General features: G+C 38.2%; 1 long non-coding RNA gene across 3 annotated transcripts in view; it reads right to left on the bottom strand.

Annotated features, from left to right (window-relative positions):
- LOC137851519 (uncharacterized) overlaps positions 1-13,253 on the bottom strand; it is a 70,297-nt gene extending 57,044 nt beyond the window's left edge. Inside the window, exons 1-3 of one of the 3 annotated variants that reach the window (XR_011093263.1) lie at positions 13,101-13,253; positions 1,501-1,655; positions 36-979 (exon numbers count right to left, since the gene is read on the bottom strand). This is a non-coding gene — a long non-coding RNA (uncharacterized lncRNA). The remainder of the gene's footprint in view (positions 1-35; positions 980-1,500; positions 1,656-13,100) is intronic. The other 2 variants (XR_011093262.1, XR_011093264.1) reach the window with 2 other exon arrangements.
- Between the last annotated feature and the right edge of the window lie 1,463 nt (positions 13,254-14,716).

Raw genomic sequence — 14,716 nt, 5'->3', positions numbered from 1 at the left:
GCCCCACTGGAGCAGCCAGGTGACAATGTGCTCACCTGGACAATGACTGAAGTCTTTTTGCATATCTCATAGCTCACCCTGGGATAGAGATAGGTAGTTATTGATGCTTTTATGATATTTTCCTCTTCATTTCCTGTTTCTCTGATGGCCCGGCCACTTCAGAGTAGCCTGGTTCATCTTATTGTTCCTCTCCTGTTTGAGTAGGATTTCCTTTGCTTTCTAAACAACCTGACTTTTTCATCCACTGTTTCATCTTGCATATAGGGGCAACTGATACTGGCACAGTTTAGTTCTCTGGTCCAGAAAATTAATTCTATCTTTGCCAAAACCAGGATGCTAACCAGGAAGTTGTTGACTTTCTTTGCCACAAGGACCTAGTGCTGAATTATATGCAACTTGATGTTCACTGGGATCCACAGTTCCTTCTCAGGAGACCTACTTTCCAGCCAGTTGGTGCCCAGCTTGTACTGATGCCTGGGGATATTCTCTGGATCCTCTGGTGCAGGACTTGGCTTTTCTCTTTGTTCAACTTCACAAATTTCCTGTCAGTCAATTTCTCCAGCCTGTCAAGGTCCCTCTGAATGGCAGCACAACCATCTGGTGCACAACTTACTCATTACAATTCTGCATTGTCTGAAATCAAGTCTTTCCTGGAGTATTGTTATCCAGTCTTGTAAATTGCCTTGTAGCTTTGGCAGCACCAATTAGTGATTCTAGAAAATATCAGGATTCCATCCAAAAGTCATTTAAGTGTTAGATTCTTGAAACAGCATCTTCAACAACAAGGTGGGATAACTTGGCTACAATTGAAGAATATGCAGTTTTCAGTAATTTATGATAATTTGAGGCCAACCTCCAGGGAACAACTGCTTTATTGTTCTGACATTTTTCCATACAAGCCAGAGATATGTTGGGCAAAATACACTGATCTTAGCAGTCAGTAGTTTTTGGAAAAGTTCTGTTAGCTTCAGCCTTTCCCCTAGGAAACAATGGGAACTGCATTAATCTTTTCTTAGTCTTTCATCTATAAATGTCAAAGGGAGAAAAAGATAACTAGGACACTAAAAGTCTTCTCTTATTCTGTGAAAATTATTTCGTTATTATTCTTGAATCTTGGGTTGTATTGTTTTCAAAGGAAAACCTAAAGTATATCTGAGCCCAAATTCTTTGAGTATTCACACATATTGTTAGTAGTGAAATGAATTTATTTACCCATTTAGTTGTAGCTTGCAGGATCTAGCATAGTCTTAGACTCCACATTAACAGATTATCCTTATTGAGTAACGTGTTTAAGAATATTTTTAAATAAAGCAAAAAATGCATATTCCCCATCAAGCACTTTAAATGAAACAAGCACATACACATACTGTGTAGTGCTCTTTTGAGTTGTGGTCAGAATGTTTGTTTATATAAATTACCAAGAACTCAAACCATCTTCTATGTGGCAAATATTGAGTGTGTTTCCACTGATTTTAATTGGGGCAAATTTGAAAAAAATACCTGCTGTAATGAAAAGAGAACTCTTGGTCTTGGAAATTTCCATGTTCTTCATTGATCTTGAACACAGTCCTTAATTTTCAGACAAAAATACAGATACTTGTTTTCACTGTTGAGAAGATATTACCCCTTCTTTTGGCTACAGTTTTCGTCTGTAACTGTTTAAAAATGATTGACATTAACAAAACAACTCCTGATTTACATCCCATATAATTGACAAATTATTTCTGATATTTTTATCACTTTTTAACATATTCTATGCTTAAATAATGAAAATAGCTTGATTAACCTGATCTTAACCAGAATCCACTATACTTGAGAAATGATACTGCACTTTTTATAACTTTTTAATGACTGATAATATGCAAAGATAGTTTGAGCTGTAGACAATAAGTTGTATTAGGCTTATGTGGCAAGGTTTTGGTAGTAGGGGGACTTCTTTGAAGAGTCCAGAAGCTGTCCCAAGTTACTTAAGAAACATTTCCAGACAGCTCCAAAAGGAACCAACCCCTGACCAATGCTGAGCCAATGTGTGTCATTAATTGCACCTATGTGAAAGCACAGTGAAGAAAGGAAAAATATGCTGCACAACAGAAACCGGGAGTGAGGAGTGAGAAAATGTACACAGAAACAATGCTGCAGACTCTCAGGTCAGTGGAGAAGGAAGGGAGGAGCTGCTCCATTGTCCCCATGGAGAAACACCACAGGAGCAGACTTTTGGCAGAACCTGCATCCCATAAAGCGGGGCCCTCAGTGGAACAGAAGGTCTTGCAGGAGCTTCCACCCGTGGGGGGACTCATGTTAGAGAATTCCATTCCTGAAGGATGGACCCTGTGGTACAGACCCATATTGCAGCAGTTCTTGAAGAGCTGCTGCCTGTGGGAAGCTCACATAGGATCACTTTGGGAAGGATGGCATCCCATGGGAGGGACCCCGTATTGGAACAGGGGAAGAGAGTGAGGATGAAGGAGTGGCAGATGGTGAAGTATTATGGACTGACCACAACCCCTGTTCCCCATTTCTTCTGTGCCATTCAGGTGAAGGAGGTAGAGTTGTTTTTTGTGGTGGAGTTTAGCTAGCCATAAGTGTGAAACCACCACAGGAGTATGAACTATCTTTATTCGTATTCAATTAGGCATTAAAAGCATATTGTATAGAAACTATTCGTACTGGTAAGAGGCCAAAGCAGAAAAAGTTTGCAAACAAAGTTTTAAACTCGTTTCATATTGTCTTTCATGTAAGCTTGGTTAGATACTAACTGGAAAACAATCTTTCTTCTACCATTGAACAAGTAATTAAATACTATGGGTAACCAACAAAGCAAAAGCAAAAATCTGCAGGTACGTTCTTCTTGCCTTCAAAGGCAAATCAAAAAATAACATTTTTGCAAAAGCTATGAAATTTCAATTTTAAGTATGAAACTCTAGGTTGCTTTATAGTTAAAATTGTCAGATATGCATTGTATGCACATCCAGTCCACTTCCATCATTAATCCCTAGGGTGGCCCAGGAAACCCTCAGCTTGTCTTCCTTGACAAAAAAAAATCATTGTCTTCTCAGCATGAATAAGGCAAACTGGTTTGACACAAAAAAATGAGTTGTAACAAGGTGGTCAACTAACCTTCCAGCTCCCTTTGCAGCAATGCATTTGTTTCAGGAACTTGCAAGGTGGGAATTTCAGAAAATCCCAAAGACTCTCCCAAGCATCTTATTTTGTGCCTAGGTCAATTTTTGTACTTAAACATGTTGGCTAATGTCCTAAGCTGTCCATTCCATAGACTTGATAATTCAGCTTAATTATTGTTGCATATTGTTCAGTAACTGCAGCTTCTAACAATTTAGTTTTCCAAATAAAATAACTTCAGTTGACTTACAGAGACAGAAGTAATCAATGGATATAATTTTTCTTAATGGGTTGTAAACCTCATGTAATGTGGTGAACAAAATGAGCAAACATAAAGGTATGGCGGACAGCACTTTGCTAAGGACAAATTTGGTTGTGATACTTTTTTTTTTTTTTTTTGTGGTTATTGTTGCTTTTGCTTGTGTTTTTCAGTAAACATACTCTCTTTGTACAATATGTAACAGTTGTATCTTACCATAAGCATCAAGGTAAGAAAATTATCTTTCATTATTTAGTTGTGGAATTGAAATAACAAGTAAATTCCCAATCCTCAGAAGTATTCAAATATAGTAATAACCCAGTATTTAAGGATGCCAATAAGAAAGCTCCAGTCCTCATATATGCAATCAATACCTCTAAATCAGGATTTGATACCAAAGCTAAAATCTTGCCTGTAGAGAAGTTAGTATAAATTTGCATTGATTTCATTAAAGCTAGCACTACAACTGTAATATTTCCTTTTGTTGTCTCAGCTTATTTTCATTAACTGGATTACATTTGTTTAAAAATAGATAGCTGCATACAAATAACTTCTGTTGATTAAATACCAATAAACTCCAGGAATGCAGGTTGGGATTTATATTACCTAACTTAAGCCATCTAAAAGCCAAATCTAAGATAATCATCTAGGCTTATTCTACAGTCCACAGAGTCTGAAGAGTGGTTTTCTTTTAAAAGTTAGCATTCATTGTACAATGCATAAATGTCTCCTTTGAGGTATCCATTTCAATCAATTATAGAACAAGCTTAGCTTATATTGTATGCCTAACTATAAAATAAATTTATTTGGGGCTGACAGGGCAACTGTTGATTTTAAAAGAATTGTGGACGCTAATGTCAACATCAGCAAAACTCAGCAGTTTAACTGAAGAACAGCTGGTACTAGACTGATGAGCAGGATGATTGCAATTCATCAAAGGACTAATGAAGATCTACATGAGACATCCCTGGTACTTTCTGGAAGAGAATATGAAAAACAGGAAATAGCTAAATATAGCATTTCAAAATACACAACATGAACAGAGTGCTGCAAACAACTGAAATCTGTGTGAAAGCTCATTGTGTAGCCCAAATTGCCAATTAAAAGGGTTATGACCGATATATGATAGAACATGACAGCTAAGAGCAGGATATATTAAATAATATAGGGAAGGGATTAAATGTGTCTAAAGGTGAAACATAGAAAAGATCTTTTAAGTTGTGATGCAGCTGGACCTTATAGCTGTTTGGCCAAGTTTGACCAAGATGCCTTGCTGTACAAGGCATCATACTAGCTTGATATTGCAATGTATAAAGAAACCATGTGTCCATTCATGTGTTTGTCAGAGTCTGGCACCAGATGATGAGGGATAAAAAAATGATGCTGATGAAGTTACATAAGACTAGTGAGTTAGCAGATGCTCTTTAAAGCTCCAGAAGTTCATCTTCTGTGTAGCACACCTGGAGAGCCCAAGTTCCCTGATCACCTCACTAGTGAGACACAGGGAGAGTCTGGAAGGAGTAGCCAGCACTAGTTATTTTCTTCTGAAGATAAAACCCATGACAAAGCTGAAAGTGTGACTAGATACAAATAATATCTTTAAAGCATCTTGCGACAAACTGTTCTAAACAGATCAATAGTCACTCAGTCTCCTTTTAAAAGAAAGATTATAAAGTACTCACTATAGCAAAAGGGTAGGAATAAGTATATGTCATGAAAAAGATTTCCATTGGTAGTGTCTTCCTTGCCAAAAAGCAATAATTATATTTATCGAAAGTGAGGCTGAAATTGCATTCTCTTTCTCCTTCAATCCTTCTAAGAAGCTAAAATTTGCTAAGCCAAAAACAATTATTTAAAATTGCAATTCTAAAACTGGCCTACTGTGCTGGGTTAACCCTGGAAAATAGCAAAGCATCCAACCAGCTGCTCTCTTATTCTCCCTTCTCAGCAGGACAGGGAGAGGAAATAGGATGGAAAAGTCCATGGGTTTAAGATAAAGGCAAGGACATAATTTACAAAGCATCATTATAGGTAAAACAGACTCAATTTGGGGAAAACTAATTTAATGTAGAACTGATAGTGACAAAGAAAAAAAAAAAAAAAATAATAATAATACTTTCACCTTAACCCCTTTCCCAGGTCTAATGCCACCCTTTGCTCCTGAATGCTCGCCCCTAAGCAGTGCAGGGGATGGGAAGGGGGCTGTGCTCAGCCCCCACAGCTCCTCTTGGCTGCCCCTTCCTCCTCATCCGTGGCCCTGCTCCAGCGGTGGCCCTGCCCTGGGCTGCAGCCCTTCAGGAACACTCTGCTCCCGCAGGGGCTCCCCACGGCCGCAGCTCCCTCAGGAAATGTCCCCCTGCTGCGGCGTGGGCCCTCCCCGGGCTGCAGGGTGGAGATCTGCTCCAGCGGGGGCTCTGCAGGGCTGCCGGAGAATCCCTGCTGCCTGTGGGCCTGGAGCCCCTCCTGCCCTCCTCCTCCTGGGGCCTGGGCCTTCTGCTGCTTCTCCCTTGCCCTGGGCCTCCTCCTCGGCCTGTGCCCGCTCTGCCCTTTCAGAAATCTGTCTTCCCCGAGGTGCTGCCAGCTTGGTGCTGGGCTGAGCTGGGCCCTGCCATGGGGCTGTTAGAGCCTTCTGGAACTGGCTGGAACAGGCTGGGTCCAGCACAGGGCAGACACGGCCGCTGCCCACAGAGGCGCTGCAGCCCCTGCCAGCACCTGGGCAGGGACACCCAGTACAGCTACTCTTCAGGTTTCTCCTGACCATTCTCCTTTCTGAAGCAGACATGCCTTTGTTGCTCCCAGATCCTGGGTTGAATCTCAAAGTATCATGAACTCACACAGGGTCTGTCTAAACCAGTCCTGCCAGCTGCCTCCACAGTGGTGGAAAACATGAAAAAAAGCACCAGAGCATGTAGGACAGTGTGTTTTGAGTGGCCTACCTCATACCATATATGCTGGTTTACATTAGACCAACTTTACTGTCTTTTTTTGTCAGTAAGTTATTTGCAAAATGTTCTTCATCAGCTGAGAATGCACAAAGCATTCCTGTGGGAAAAAAAAAAGTATATATATATATATATATTTCCATCTATTCCATGTTGCCTCTTATTCACCCAACATATATGTAAAGCATAGGATGATTGGTTTTGTGTTTGTTTTACTCTTTTCGGGGGTGTCCTCGCTCTGGAAATTTTATAGACTATTTCTAAATCCATTTGTCTTTCCACTACCTAATGCACAGAGGGAAGGTATTTTGTTTCAGCACAAAGGCTGAAAAATCAGATTTGAGTTCCTTTTTATCTCTTCCTTCTTCTAGACACAAGATGAAAAAATGGAAATTAATCCCCTAGAGGTTTAGATGTAAAACACAACAACTTGCTGCAGCTGCAGGTATTGGGTACCTCAGGTGGAGCTGATCAAGCAAATAAGTTTGAGGCTTTTGGTTTGTGTGTTTTTTGTTTGGTTGGTTGATTGTTTTTTTTTTTTTTTTCCCCCTTGTAACTACATCAGCAGCCCTTTTTTCCAGATATTCTTAAAGTAGGGAGACACATATTTGAGCTACACCACAAAGATAATTGTGATGTACTTCCTATGTCTGTTGGCATGTTTTTAATTGTCCCCAAGGTCCTGCTGCCAGTGTAGGCCTCAGCTGCAAAGTATGTAGTCTTTTTTAATAATAAAAGGTCACCTAAAGTGAAAAAGACTTTATGCATCTAAAAAATGCATGTCACCTTCACAAAGAAAGTCTGGCACCTTGCAGTTCATCATGGTGCATATTTAAAAGAATTCTATACCTGGAGTAGACATTGAAGTCTCAGTACAGTTATCATTTGGTAGTACTGGGTGGCATAAGGCCTGAAAGAGGCCAGACTAGAATAACCTTTATAATCCATTCTGTTTTTAGAATCAGTGAAATGATGTTTAAGTGCAGTGAACATCTGTGAGCAAACCTTTTACACTTTCTATTTGTTTGTAGAGATATATTTTCTATAATTCAGTGTAGCAAATTTCAGTACAGCTTACATACATTGTACATGTAAAAGACTAACTTAACAGTATTCCTTAGCAATAATAGTATTTCTTTAGCAATAATAGATTTAACAAGCACCATCGAAAGAACCCAGGTCTGGCAAGTCCAGACCTCATAGGACTGATGACCTCTAGTGGGTGGCATCCCTGTCCACGGCCAGGAGGGTGGAACTAGATGAGCTTTAAGGTCCCATCCAACACAAACCATTCTGTGATTCTATGGTTCTATAATTCTATGAATAGACATTAAAAGCAGCAGGAAGTATGGGGCACAGTCCGCAAATTTTATTGAAGAAAGAAGATTGGTCCTGCTTTTGTCACAATTTTGCCAAAGATTAATTTGAAATCATAGTGTATCCTTGACTAAGATGTATGCAATTAGCATTAGTTGCTCCTTGATGAAAGTGTGTTGATATAGTGTTACTTTGTGTTTCTTAATTCTATGCTGGAGTATTATTTGTGTGACTAAGCAATCAGTCGTCAGCAGAAGGAGCACTGGCAATACAACTGGGTAACCCAGAATTATCTGGATTTTATTTTGATAAAAGAGCTCTAAGTATTACATGCAATGCTTATTGTTTGCTACAGGACATTGTTTCAATGTTCATGCAAGAGAGAAAGTGACACCAGTTTAACCAGAGATATTAGCTTCTATGTGTTGATCCTTCCTCCCCTTCTACTACACTGCCTAATTCAGTCCAGCTTTAGCTGGCTGTTGAAGTCTGACAGATTTGCACCACAGATATAAGAATTGGAAAAAGAAAGGGAAATGTAATTGTTTTTACCTCTTCACCCAGCTATAAACACAAACTATACTCAAGCTGTCTAATGTTAAACCACAACAGTTTTCAAAATAAGATCCAGCTGTGCAATAGGTACATGCTGGATTCTGAGTTTCAAGACCTCTTTCAGTTGTTTATGGTACTATTTAGCTCTTGGTCTTATGCATGACCACAACGGGGACTCCAAGGTCTTTGTCCTCTGTGATCCTGAGGAAACTCAAGGAGTTTCCTCACACTGAGCCTATCTAGCCTGACAGGAGGTTTTAAGAACTGAAATTACTGTGTATCCTCAGAAGATTTGCAAAAGATAAAGAAAAGTTAAGGCATTTCATGTTATGCCATCCACAGCATCATTACATGACTCTCAGCAAAATGGAATTGGTAGGGACCTCGCAGAGCTGACAAGCATTCCCCTGCTAGTTTTTAAATGAATATGCCACCTTCCATGAGCATATCACTTATTTCTGATACAAAAAAAAATAAAATAAAAAATGACATAACAATAGAAAAACCTCATGCTAATTTATGAGGGGAGAAAGCAAATATATGAATAGCCTGGAACATAATTCCTAAAATTTTGCTACCCAATTATCTCTTTTTCGTCCACTAACCAACTCAGTAAACCTATTAAAAGCCTTCCTACTTTCTTTCCAGACAGCTGTTTTGTACCAGGACTCTGCTAGACTAGTCAGGGAACAGAAAGAGAAAAAAAAAAAAAAAAAAAGTTTTACACAGCTGCTACCACTCTCCACCAATCTAAATGGAAATCTGACTATTCAGATTCCATTTCGGCAATAAATGGATTTTTCCTCCTTGTTACTGAAATTTGAATATTAAGTTACTGTTTCTTCTGCATTGACACGCTGAAGAAATCACAATGATATTAAAAGTGAGAGGGAAGAGCAATAAAATGCCTTGACTTTAAACATTTTGTTCCTCACAACCCACAATCTTACTTTGATGTCACTCACTTTTCACTATTTTTTTTTATTGTGTGTTTTGTTAAACGCTATATGCTCTTTATAAAATGCCATTCAAAGTCTGCCTAAAATCAAACGATTAGGACATGAACAATTTTATTCAAGAAAAATTCTATTCAGAAAATATAAATATAAGTATTTTTCTCTGCCAATGTTCCCAAAATCAAACCACTTTTTTGATTGGAATTTCACATAAAAGTCGGAGGTCAATCTCAAGCCTGCAAAATTACAGCTAAAGTCCTAGACTTGACATAATAGTAGTTTCAGACCAGCACATGAACAGCCTAGGTGACATGGTAGATGGCTTGCTACCATCAAAGATGATTAGCAGAGATAAATTCTTATCTTAGACCTCCCTATGTCATTTGACATATCTATCATATTTCCAAAGGAATGTTTTAATATTGGGTACATCCTAACAACATGATGGAAAATGGTACCAAAGATCAACTATCTCCCTAGTCCTGTATGGCATTTTAATGCAGTTGTAAAATGGTATAGACTTGTGTGCTAACAACCTTTCACCATATATAAATATATATGTATGCACCACTTCATTACACATGGCATAACACTTAGAAAATAGGTCCAAGTCTGAGATGAAAAACATTTTTAAAATTCAAGCCAAAGAGGTCAGTGATGATCCTGATGAGCAAAGGAAAGCACTTTAAAAGGTTGCTGCTACAAAACAGCTGTTGTCTGAAGCATACATATTTATCATTGAGTAACATAGTCAATATTTTATTACTGGTTGTGGATTCTGGATTCCTATTTTACAGTCTTACAAACCCACACATCTGAGTGATACTTTTTTTTTTTTTTTTAACAGCTGAGCAAAGCTACTTACCGATACTCTAGAAATGACTGTCATGATTTTCCTACTTTTTGGTCAGGTTTCAGCCATAAAATATATCTTGGAATTAAACCATTAATTGCAAATACTCATTAGATCTTGAGTTTCCAGGAGATGCAACATACATAAAAATACTATCTGTTTTAATCACTGTTTGTCATTGAACACAGAAAAACAGAAAACAGAAGTGAGAATGTAACAGCTCTGATCCATTGGCACCACTGAACTTTCTATTTAAATATTACATTAATGGGATTATTTTCAGGGATTATTCTGTGACTGTACAATGTTCTCCCCCTAGCGCAGACCATCACAATGAGCCTCTCCATTGCTTGTTGCACTTTTTTGACCTTTCTTTACTTTTATGAATGAATAGAAAAAGTTGGAAAAAAATACAAGCAAAACCCTTCTGTGCATACACAATTCTCTTCCTGGCAGAGGGGAGAGAAAGAAAATGAGCTACAGTTGACACATTAGTCACTTTACATGATGTGCTAATGGAAGATACTCCAATATTGTGGGTGATGAGGGCTGCATAAGAATTTATGTAGTAGAATGGAAACTGCTGACTTCCAATGGGCAAGGAGAAGAGATTCTGAATAAGACTAGATTTATTTTATCAACCACACAGCAGTCAAAGCTGTTTCAATGAAGATAAATGAAGAACTCTATCATCTTACTTTGTAGACTTATTTAACCAACAGACTGTCTGCTCTATGATTTGTGATGGCTTTACACATTAGAAACTAACTGAGATATATCATGACTGTCAAATCCTGGTATTCCTGTGGGTTTCACAATACAGTACAATAGAACCACTTTCATTATCTTTGTGTTACAGATAATGGATAATAAACCATCTTACAGTACCCAAAGGAAAGCCTCTTGGAGCAGAGAAACACTCTTAATACACAGAACATCTTTTAAACCTTTTAAAAATAAATAAATAAAAATAAAATAAAGTCTTTGAATCAAAAGGAAGATTGTTGTTTTTTAAAAAAAGCTATGTGTGCTTCTGTTAAAACTGCTTAAACTACCCTGTAACAGTAACTGTGCAGTTATTCTAACTACAGCACTTAATTAAAAGTAGTTGATAAAGTCTAACAGCTTGGATTTCCAAAAATTCACTGACCAATTCCAACTGTCAGCAATATCAACTCATTTGCTACTTCTGCCATTTGAGCTCTAGCTCGCTTTGCATGAAATGTCCTTCTATCTTTCTTTTTCCTAGTGCTGGACTGTTACCACTCTTTTTCACTTTCTCCAGTCATTCCCATCTCTTTCCCACAATCTCTCACACCTCCCTATAACTCATAAAAAAATCTTTTACTGGAATTTCCTAATTCTATTCAAAATGAGCAGAATTTAAGCAAATTTTGTATCCCTACAAAACAGAATATACAAAACTAAATCTATGGGATGGGGCGACACTATTGATTTTTGACACATCTTTTCAGTTTACTGAGCATTCAAAACAGGATTTCCTCAGATCTTGACATAACCTACAGGTGACTGTGCAGACAGAGGCTACCCTCCCATAAGCCCTGTGTCATTTGGCAAGTCACATGTGGAAACCTTAGACACTTTAGGCAACCAAAGCAGTACTAGATGACTGTGTTTCTTTGTAGACATCACTTTCTCTCTTATCCCTTCTATAGTGAAGTGACTTTTTCATACTCAAGCTAAGAAAAATATTGCTGTTGATATTTTTATCTGCCTGAGATGCAGCAATCATTTCAAATTTCCTAGCTGCCATTGCAGCTCTTTAGAAGCAGCTGGCAGCTCTTTAGAAGAGAAATTTAACTTATTTTATTAACATTGCATCGTGCCTTTTCTTCCTACCACATTCATTGATTTTATCATTTATAGTGGTTGTATTGGTAGTACACAAGATATGACAGGCAAAGTTTATAGAAGAAATGCTATTTTTAATTACAACAATCCACACAGTGGGAGTGAGCAGACTCCGAAGAGCACAGAAACTTCACAAAAACTTCTTCAGGTCACCAGAAGGAACAGCAGTTCTCAAGTCCAAGAATAAATGCAGGGTAAAACCTACAGGTTTTATTTATGTCAGCTCATAGAAAACTTGAGGGAAGAGGTTATCCATTACTTATACAACATATGGAGCCAGATTATTCCTTAGTTTCACTCAAACACTTAGAGACAGTGCCTAGCATCTCTATTTTTTAGTTGCTTCTTTAACAGGAGTTAAACAAGTGGGAGAAAACTGAGCAGTGCTATTAAATGAGTCCTCCTATTACACCAGTGACTTTCAGAATTTACTAATCTGTATGTTTTGCTTCTTTGGGTGATAAAGATCTAAACAAATGTTTAACATTTCCTGAAATTAAGAGATAGATTTTAAAGATGTGATTTTTTTTTTCTTCCACTGAGAAAGAGATGTTCATATTCTTCATTAGCTGTATGTCTGAAGCTCTTCCATATATATATATATATATATATATATATATATATATATATATATATATATTTTATTTTTTTTTCTTGGTCTTTTCTGTAGTGGTTTTACTCAGCTGGGCAGCCAATCTCCATCACAACTACTCTCTCACTTCCCCTCCTCAAAGGGAACAGTGGAGAAAATACAATGAAAAGGGCTTGAGGATTGAAATAAGGACAGAGAGATCACTCAACAATTATCATCATGGGCAAAATAGACTCATCATAGGGAGATTAGAAAAAAAATAATAATAGTAATATATATATATATAACCTATTACTAACAACCTAGAGAAGTGAGAAATAAAGGAGAACTGAAAACACCTTCCCCCTCTCCATCCTCTTCTACTTCCTCTCCCCAAGCGAAACATCTGAAACTGTCCCTTATCTGACATGGGAGAGCTTCTGGACTCTGTTCACAGAGGCCACCCCTGCAGCCCTCTGCTACCAAAACCTTGACATGTAAACCCATTACACTTACATATATATGCAAATAATTTCTCTGCTTTTATGTTCTGATATCAGCTTAGTTAGTTTACTATTTCAATTGATAGAAAAACAAAGCAAACCAAACCAAACAAATAAAGAAACAAAGCTTGGTATGTTTTCCTTCCACTTACCTGTGCTTAAATATCTTATATAAAGCTGCAATCTCTCTTGGGAACAGGCATTTTAAATGCTTGCAAGTTGCCTAACTCCATTTGAGCTTATATTTTTGCCATAATGATAATAAACTCAATTCATGTGCATGTTAGTTGGTTCACTCCAGTATGTGTCCCTTGTATTTAATAAATATTTAACTGTCTACTGTGTAATAATTAATCACCTTTGCTTTCCTTATAAATGTCCTTCTGTTAAGGTTGCATGGCTGTTTTATATGTACACTAAATCTTTTCCAAAAAGAAAGCTATGGCAGACAGTGCCTCTATCTCCAGGATAATCCAGTCCTACAATATATATTTGTTCAGAGTTTACAGTTAATTGCTTGACAGTAAGAAGGGAAAGAATTTGAGGCATTCAGGGAAAGAAAGAAAAAAAAAAAAAAAGCAAACAATAGCTGAAACAGGATTAGAAGTGCTATTGAAAAGATCATCTTTAGGACATTATCAGCTTGTAATTAGACCTTTACCACTGACACCAAAGTCCTCATCTCTAGGCTCAGTTGTAGTTCTGACCTACTGTGTGGCATTTCCTTCCAGCCCTTTGTGGCTCTGTGTCACTGGATCCACCAGGATGATAAGGTTACTTTTAGATTCATGGAATATATAACAGCAATGGACATACACTGATGTTCTAGAATTGCACTGTGGAATTCAATAGCATTTGGAAACTATAGAAGATCTACACAGAGGACTGCAGATACTTAAAAGCTTTGAAGAAACATTTCTTGAATGCATAGCCCTTCATAAAATACATAGACAAAAACCGTTCTCTAGACACAGACTTAGTTCCTAAAGAAAAAAATTGTTAAAGCCAGCATGCAAAGTGAGGAGTCAACTAAATTATATTGTAGGAATTTGAAAGAATAATTATACATTTATATACATTTCTTCTGGGTTTACAGAATTGGTTGATAGGGGAAGAGCAACTGACATCATCTACCTGGACTTGTGCAAAGCATTTGACACTGTCCCCAGTGATATCCTTGTCCCTGAATTGGAGCGGCATGGGTTTCACAGATGGACCACTTAGTGGGTAAGGAATTAGCTAGATGGTCACACTCAAAGAGTTGCAGACAATGGCTCAATGTCCAGGTGGAGATCAGTAACGAGTAGTGTTCCTCAGGGGTCAGTACTTGGACTGGCACTGTTTAACAGTTTTGTCAGTGACGTGGACAGAGAAATTGAGTGCACTCTCAGCAGGTTTGCTGATGACACCAAGCTGTGCAGTGTTGTCAACACAATGAAAGGAAGAAATGTCATCCAAAGGGACCTTGACATGCTTGAGAAGTGGGCCTGTGTGAAACTCATGAAGTTCAACAAAGCCAAGGTCCTCCATCTGGGCCAGGGCAATACCAAGCACCAGCACAGGCTGGGCAGAGAATGGCTTGAGAACAGCTCTGATGAGAAGGATCTGGGGGTGTTGTTTGAAAAGAAACTCAACATGAACCAGCAATGTGTGCTTGCAGCCCAGAAAGCCAGCCATACACTGGGCTGCAACAAAAGTGTGGCCAGCAGGTCGAGGAAGGTGACTCTCCCCCTCTGCTCTGCTCTTATGTGACCTTACCTGGAGTACT

Source organism: Anas acuta, chromosome 2, assembly GCF_963932015.1.
Source record: "Anas acuta chromosome 2, bAnaAcu1.1, whole genome shotgun sequence".
Taxonomy (NCBI): Eukaryota; Metazoa; Chordata; class Aves; order Anseriformes; family Anatidae; genus Anas; species Anas acuta.
The sequence above is the reverse complement of the archived record's forward strand: the minus strand, read 5'-3'. Positions and strand labels throughout refer to the sequence as shown.